Source organism: Macrotis lagotis, chromosome X (genome assembly GCF_037893015.1).
Source record: "Macrotis lagotis isolate mMagLag1 chromosome X, bilby.v1.9.chrom.fasta, whole genome shotgun sequence".
Taxonomy (NCBI): Eukaryota; Metazoa; Chordata; class Mammalia; order Peramelemorphia; family Peramelidae; genus Macrotis; species Macrotis lagotis.
This window is the reverse complement of record NC_133666.1, coordinates 195,251,453-195,259,899: the sequence shown is the minus strand read 5'-3', so window position 1 is coordinate 195,259,899 and position 8,447 is coordinate 195,251,453. Positions and strand designations below refer to the sequence as shown.

General features: G+C 35.5%; 1 pseudogene; it reads right to left on the bottom strand.

The window, feature by feature from the left end:
* Positions 1–2,565: 2,565 nt before the first annotated feature.
* LOC141500544 (stress-70 protein, mitochondrial-like) lies at positions 2,566–3,836 on the bottom strand (annotated as a pseudogene).
* Positions 3,837–8,447: the final 4,611 nt, after the last annotated feature.

Genomic DNA, 8,447 nt, shown 5'->3' with positions numbered 1-8,447 from the left:
CTTCCTTAGTCATAAACTGCTTCCTTTTCCATAGTTCTGACAGGTTGCTTATAATATTGTTTTTTATGCCTAAATCCTGTATCCATTTGGATCTTATCTTGGTAGTGTGAGGTCTTGGTCTAATCTAAGTTTCTTCCATACTAACTTCCAATTTTCCCAGCAGTTTTTATCAAAGAGAGATAGCTCTCATTTCTTTATCCAATTTTCCCCTTCCATTTCTCTCATTTGCCTTTACAATACTTATTAAGTTCTTTCAGAAATTCTTTTTTTGTCCCTGAGACCAAATTATATTTTTCTTAGAGGCTTCACACGTAGGTATTTTTGTTAGTCTGCCTCAGGAGTCGGTCCTGCTATTCGGTTGCTGTGGAAATATCATATCCCTCTGCTGGTAGAGCCCAGGTATGGATTCTTGCTGTTGGCCAGCCCCAGAATAGGGCTTCACTAATAGTCAGCAACGGGGTCAAGACCTAAGTGATTTGTGTTAGGGATGGGGTCACTGGGATGCGTTCTTACTACAAAGCATAGACTGCTCATTTGTTTAGATTTGCAAGAGGGTGGAACATTCCTAATGGATTTTGAGGTGGTTTTCTAGTTGTTAGGAGGAGAATTTGGGTGGACTTCAGAAAGTTTCTTCCTTACTCTCCCATCTTAGTACCAGGAATCTCATAAAACACACTTTTTCAGCCCCATGTGCAATTCTATAGATTGAAGTCACATTTGACATTGATGCTAATGGAGTTATATGTTTTAGAAATGTAAATAATTCCTTCTGCCATATTGACAGCTTCTGCATGTCCTTTATTTCTACTGTCTTCTTTGGCATACTTCTCTGCATTTTTTAATCATATTCTCAATGTCATCTTTGCTTAATCCACCAGAGAAATGGATCATAATTTGTTGTTCATTTCCTGTGTTTGTTGTTCATTTCCTGTGGGGTTTTGTTTGTTTTTTATTTAATATTTTATTTTTCTCCAGTTCCATGCAAAAGCAATTTTTGACATTCATTTTTAAAACTTTGAGATACAAATTCTCTCCCTTCTTCCCTCCTTACCCTGACTCATTGAGAAGGCAAGCAATTTGATGTAGGTTATACATGCCTAGTCATGTAAAACATTTCCATAATAGTTAGGTTATAAAAGAAAATTTAGACCAAAAAGAACCCTCAAGAAAAATTAAGAAAGTAGAAAAGTATGCTTCAATATTCAAATACCATCAGTTCTTTCTCTGAAAGTGGCTAGCATTTTTCATCCTAAGTTCTTAAGTGTTGTCTTGAATCATCGTGTTGCTGAGAATAGTGAAGTCATTCACAGCTGATCATCTTGCGGTTACTTTTTAAGCAGTCATTTCACTTTGCATCAACTCATGCTTAGTATTTGCAGATTTTTCTAAGCTAATTTCTTATAGTAGAATAGTATTCCATCACAAACACATGCCACAATTTGTTCAGCCATTCTCCTATTAATGGACACCTTCTCAATTTCCAACTATCTGCCATCAGAAAGGAGCTGCTATACATATTTTTGTACATCTAAGTTTTTTTTTCTTTATGTTTTTGTCTCTTTGGAGATATAGACCTAGTGGTGGTATTACCAAGCCAAAGTATGCATGATTTTATAGCCCTTAAGGCATAATTCCAAATTGTTAATAGAATGATTGAATTCATTCACAACTCTATCAACAATATATTAGTTTCATTTTTCCCACATCTCCTCCAAACTTTATAATTTTTTCTTTTCCATTAGCCAATCTAATAGGAATAAGATAGTATCCCTGAATTGTTTTAATTTACATTTCTCCAATCAATAGGGAGAACATTTTTTCATATGGTTATAGTTAATGTTGATTTCTTCATCTGAAAACATCATACTTTTTGATCATTTATCAATTGCGGAATAGCTCTTATTTTTATAAATTTGATTTCAGTTCTCTATATGCTTGAAAAATGAGGCCTTTATCAGAGAAACTTAATACAATTTTTTTCATTATTACAATTCCTAACTGTATTTCCCTCTATCCTACCCCAAAATTTATTCTATTCTCTCTTTCAGCCTGTCAGTCCTCAAAAGTGTTCTGTTTCTGACTACCCCCTCTGCCAGTCTTCTATCCCTTCTAATATTTCCCTTTTTCTTATCCTCTTCCCCTCATACTTTCCAGTAGGGTAAGATAGTCAATTCTTTTTTTTGAGCATTTAGAACTCTGTAATATCTGAAATACCTGCCATACAATAATTAGTTAATACACTCACTAGATTTATACATTAAAGAAATGTGTTTTATGTGTATATATATATATATATATGTGTGTGCACACACACACATACACACACACACACACACACACACACACACACACACACACATATATATATATATATATATATATATATATATATATATATATATATAGAGAAGAGAGAGAGAGAGAGAGAGAGAGAGAGAGAGAGAGAGAGAGCTACAAAACACAGTAAGACTGAAGTTTCCCCATTTCTGCTCAGGAAGGTCCTTGTGCTCTTTTGTTCCCAATTTCACTAAAGTTTTCCAAATTTCTGCTCCAATCAAGGTTAATTGGTGATATTACTGCTTCCCCTCCTTCTGACCTTCCTTCTGTTCCCTAGCAGTAGAACTTCCAGATCCTTCTCTCTCAGATGCCATCTTTTTCCATGCCATTTCAAAGAGTTTTAATGATATTTGTTGGAGAGTAGATGCTGTCTGCCTGATGTTTCATTTTTTCACGGCAAAAACTTTTTCATTCCAGAGATAACTTCTTTTAGTTTATTGTACTCATCTTCTGAAAGCTGAACTTTGAATTGTTTCATCTTTGTTTTAGTAATGTAAATAATTCCTTCTGCCATATTGACAGCTTTTGCATGTCCTTTATTTCTACTGTCTTCTTTGGCATACTTCTCTGCATTTTTAACCATATTCTCAATGTCATCTTTGCTTAATCCACCAGAGAAATGGATCATAATTTGTTGTTCATTTCCTGTGTTTTTATCCTTTGCAGAAACACATATAACTCCATTAGCATCAATGTCAAATGTGACTTCAATCTATAGAATTGCACGTGGGGCTGATGGAATTCCAATCCAAGTAGCTATTTGGCTATTTCTCTCTCTCTCCCTGGCACACTTCAATTTTCATCTGTGTCTGACCATCAGCAGCTGTAGAAAACACTTTGCTCTTCTTAGTTGGAATAGTTGTGTTCCTATTGTTTTAGTTTGGTGAAGACACATCCTAATATCTCAATGCCCAGAGAAAAAGGAGTGACATCCAGAAATAGCACATCTGTGGCATAACCAGATAGCACACCTCCCTGAATGGAAGCTCCCATTGCCATAACCTCATCAGGATTGACAGTTTACTAGGAGTCTTGATAAAGAGTTCTTGTATTCTCTGTTGAACCTTGGGTATTCTTCTCAAGCCACTAACTAGGATGACTTCTTCAATGTCACTCTTGCTGACTTCAGCATCTTGCATGGCCTTCTGGCATGGAACAATAGTCCTCCTGATGAGATCAGTGGCAACGCTCTCCAACTTAGGTCGAATCAACTTCATGTTCAAGTGCTTGGGCCCAGAAGCATCCATAGTCAAATAAGTTGATGTCAGTCTGCATGGAAGAAGAAAGTTCATACTTTGCCTTCTCAAAGGCTTCCCATTTTCACTGAAGAGCCATACTATCTTTCATCAGGTCAAGCCCTGTCTCTCAAATTTCTTCACAATGTAGTGGAGCAAGACTTGGTCAAAGTCTTCATCACCTAGGAAAGTAACCCCATTGGTAGATTTCATCTCAACTACACCTTACTGAATTCTAAGACAGAAATATCAAAAGTTCCACCACCTAAGTCGTACACAACAATGATTTTTGTTTTCAGATTTGTATAAGTCATAAACCAAGGCAGCAGCTGCAGACTTGTTAATCACCTGAAGTATATTGAGGCCGAATATTTGCCCAGCATCTTTGATGACCTGTCACTGAGAATCATTGACAGAAGCAGGCACAGTAATAACATTTTTTTTGGCTAAATGTCCTAAATAGATTTATTGTCTCCTTCAGTTTCATCAACACAAATGAACCTATTTGACTTGGGAATATAGCTTCCTATGATCTTCTACCAAGTATCACTTTTGGAGGAATGGATAATTTTGAAAAGAACATTTTCATGTCTTTCTGCACTTCAGGATTCTCAAATCAATGACCAATGAGGCTCTTGGTGGCATAGAATGCATTGTTTGGGTTGGTGACTGCCTGTGTTTAGCAGGCATGCCAACAAGTGCTCATTGTCTGCCCATTGTAGCCATCAGTGAAGTTACAAGTGATGGAGTGGTTCTGGCACCTTGAATATTCGCAACACCTTTAATTGTTTCCCTTCCATTACTATCACATAGGAATTAGTTATACTCAAGTCAAAACCAATTGTCTTAATTGTCTCTGATACATAATTGCATAATCTGATGCATAATCTTGTCTTGAAATAATTTGGAAAACCTCATGACTAAGACCATCAAGGTGGAAGTCAGCAGTCAAACCATGGGAAGCAGCTCCAGCAAGGCAGGCAATGGTGGTGAAGCTGGTCCTAAGCAAAGGAGGTAGTTGGGCAGGAGTTGGCAGTGAAGTGAACAGAAGGGTCTAGGAGGAGATAGAGCCAATTCTGAGGGGAGTAAGGGAGTAATTTCCCTTTACCTTCCCTCTCCTCTCTCTACTTTGAAAGTTTTATCTTTCCTCTTTTATGTGAGATGATTTATTCCATCCTACCTCCCCTTTTCCCTTTCTACCAGTACAAACCTCTCTTACTCCCTTAAGTTTATTTTTTTATATATACTTTCATATTCATTTCATTTGTGTGCCCTCTTCACAAAATACATTTTTAATAAATGTTGGCTCTGCTTGACTCTGGCTTTTGCTTCTTTTTCTCCATAGTGGGAGTGAGACAAAATAAATGTTACTTGATGGTGAGAAATAAATAAAAACTACAACAAACCAACTTCAGATCTGGGATTTTCCCCAAAATGTTTATTGAAGTACAATAGAGGAAACATGCTTGCATCTTCATTCTGTCATCTTTTAGTTATAAAACCTTAGATAAATCACTTAACTTCACTGGGCCTCAGTTTCCTCATCAGTAAAATGAAGTACTAAAAGTTTTCCAAAGGTCTTTTCCAGCTTCAATTTTAGATTGAATTTTATTCTGGTGTGTGGGTCAACACTGTTAAAATGCTGATGCCTGCATACACCCACTATACTAGAGAACAGCAGAATTCATTACTAAATAGTTGGAGTATGATAAAAAAAAAACATGATTATCTGTGATTAAATCTTAGAATTCAAAACAATAAGATCTTTGTGCTATCTTATGTTCAAATGACCCTTGATACTCAGCTTGACCTTTAACAAAACTCTACCATGTGTTAAATCAACTTCAAAAATTGTAAGGTATTACATTGTGAATATGATTTTGAAATGGGAGCCTTGTTGAATCACACTGAATCCTTTATTTCACTCAAAATCCACTTGCAGAGTTTCCAACTAATTATTCAAATTTGTCCTTTTTGCCTCTTCACTTTCCTAATTTGTAGCTATAAGTAAAATGCTTTACACTGTGAATAAAGCCAATTGTAGCCAATATGAATATGAATTTATCTTTGTTTAAAAATATTTGTATCATTTTCTGGGCTGCAAAATAAGCATGCATTTTGTTCCTGGAAAGTGTTTTGTTTTTTTACTATACAGAACCATGCCATGATTTGACAGAGTAGTTTTTTTTCTTTGAATTCATATACTCTCATGTGATTTGAGAATGTTGATTACATGTGAAGTTTTATATTAATTAGATAAGATATAGCCCTATTTAATTCAGCATTTTTGTTTAGTGAATGCATTTATAATAGGCACCTGTTTTAACAAATAATATATATATATTCATAGTTATTTTCAGGTTGGTTTTACATTTTTCTTCTGGTTTCATCTTCCTAATTTTCTAACAGAATTTTTTGTGATGTTTTCTATCTTTTTTTTTTTGGTGAGGGGGAGAGACTAAGTCTCCATGTCTGATCTGGGATGGAATTACAATGTCATATGGCATGGAACATTTGACTCCCACTCTTTCTAATCTATATTGATTTACCTCTCCTTAGGTAGCATGGGGGACCCCTGTTCCCAGAAGCACAACATATTGGTGTCAAATAGCAACCACATGTGATCAGCATAGCTCAGAACTCAACCCAAGAGATCCATCAACCCCAACATCCCCAATAATAGAGATAATAGGCCTATGCCACAATGCAGTTCATCCTTACTTTACACAAGGAATGTTTTTTCATAATCTTTAGGAATTTCTAATTTTATGCCAAAATTTTCCACTTGAGCTTTTATTTGAATGCCCAAAGAAGTTCCCAATGGTAGCAGTGGTGCTCTACTGCCTCAATGATGATGTGTTCTCTATTGGGCCAATATGAAGAGAATACACAACTAACAATACCCATTCATATTTAAGGAGTCTTCATAAGTCAAATTTTTATGTCTTCTCACATTGCATGCCTTTGATAGCCATTTATATGCATAGACTCTCCTTTACAGGACTGTAGGGTTCTTAAGAGTATCTTGTTTATCTCTGAAATCTCTTTCAGCACCTCTCAGTGATCCATGTATAGCAACCATTTGATAAATGTCTGTTGAATGAACAAATACACTTTGGTTCCAAATATAGGAATACTTTAGAAACTAAGGATTGTTATGAAAGGCAAATCTATAATCATAATTTTGTTCATAGTTATATTCTTTCAGTGAGAACAGGCAGAACAGGAAATAGAGTGTAGGGAATGGAAATGACCACACTAAATTATACCATTTCCCACCAAACCCTGTTAGGTGCACAATTAAAAGATTCAGAATAGAATTTGACATTTATATAATTCTTTAAATCTTGCAAAGCTCTTTGTATACATTATTTTGTTTGACGTACAGTATAGGCTAGAGGTATTTGTGTCCTCATTTTAATGTTGAGAAAATAGAGGTTTGTAAAAGATTTTGTGATTTGACCCTTATTATACAAGTAGTAAATCTCTGAGACTGGATTTGAATTCAGGTCTTTCCTAATTCTAAATCCACCAGATTTTCTTTTGTTTTTTTTTATTATGCCAGGCTGGTCCTCAGAATTAAGATAAAAATTAATGGACATCATAACAAAAATGTATGCATACATCAGACCTTTAATGCCACAGTTAGTAAAAATGCTGTTGCATTTAAAATCTGAAGGAAAAATACAAATTCTACAAGATACAAATTACAACTGTAGAATCCAAACCTAAATTCTAGCTTTGCTCAGTATAACCAGATTAGCAATTGAATTCAAGTTTCTAACTTTGCTCTTCTCTTTTATAACCAGCCAGTCACTAAAGTATTAATTCTTGAACTTGAAGAATGTTTAAATTTGGATTTTCTCATTTTTATAACTATATTTTTATGTATGTACTACAGTATTAATGTATGTACTAGAATAAAAAATGTGATATTTTCTCTAATGATACACAGAGTTAAGCTTAGGATGACACTCCATGCTAGCATGACCACCATTGTTCTATAGTTTGAAACTACACCAAGATTTTGACATACCATATATAAATACGTCATGAAAGATATTCTGTATGAAATGAATGATTGGAAAGGAAGATAGGATAATCGTGAGTCATATACTTGAATTCATATACAGTAAAAAGACCTAAAGGAAGACCCCCACCCAGAAAATTGGGTATAGTCTTAGTTGACCTGGAAGACAAAAGTTTAAGTTCTGATGTAGGTTCCTGGTCACCCCAAGACCAGGAATTCCAAGGTTCTTATTAGAGACCTTCAGAGTATCCTGATATCACTTCTGCTGCTCCTACCCCACTACCCCCTACTTCCTGCCATGAGCACTTTCTCTCTGCAAGTTCTCGATAAAATAGTCTTTTGGGCAACTGTACACTTGGCATTCTAATAATGTGGACAGCCCATTATATTTGCACTCTCTGTATACTTGGCAGTTTATCACAAGAAAGAAACTTAGTGTCTGGTATGTTCTCCAGTTAGGTGATCTTCAGAATCTTCCTAAGACTATTTAAATGGAAGCCATTCTTTTCTTGGCATGACACTGGTAAACTGTTCAGGTTTTACAGGTATATAGCAATAAGGTCAGCACAATAGCTCTGTAGACCTTCATTTTCATAGTCAGTCTAATACTTCTTCTCTCCCACTTTCTTTCAGAGTCTCCTACATACTGAGCTAGCTCTGGCAATGCGTGTGTCAACCTCATTGTCAATGTGTACCTCCCTAGAAAGTACACTGCCAAAGTCAGTGATCTTATCCACAGTATTCAAAACTTCTCCATATCCTGCAATCAATGGTTTCACCTGTAAATGGTGTGGTGCTGGCTGATGGAACACTTGTGTTTTCTTGATAGTTGTTAGACCAAAATT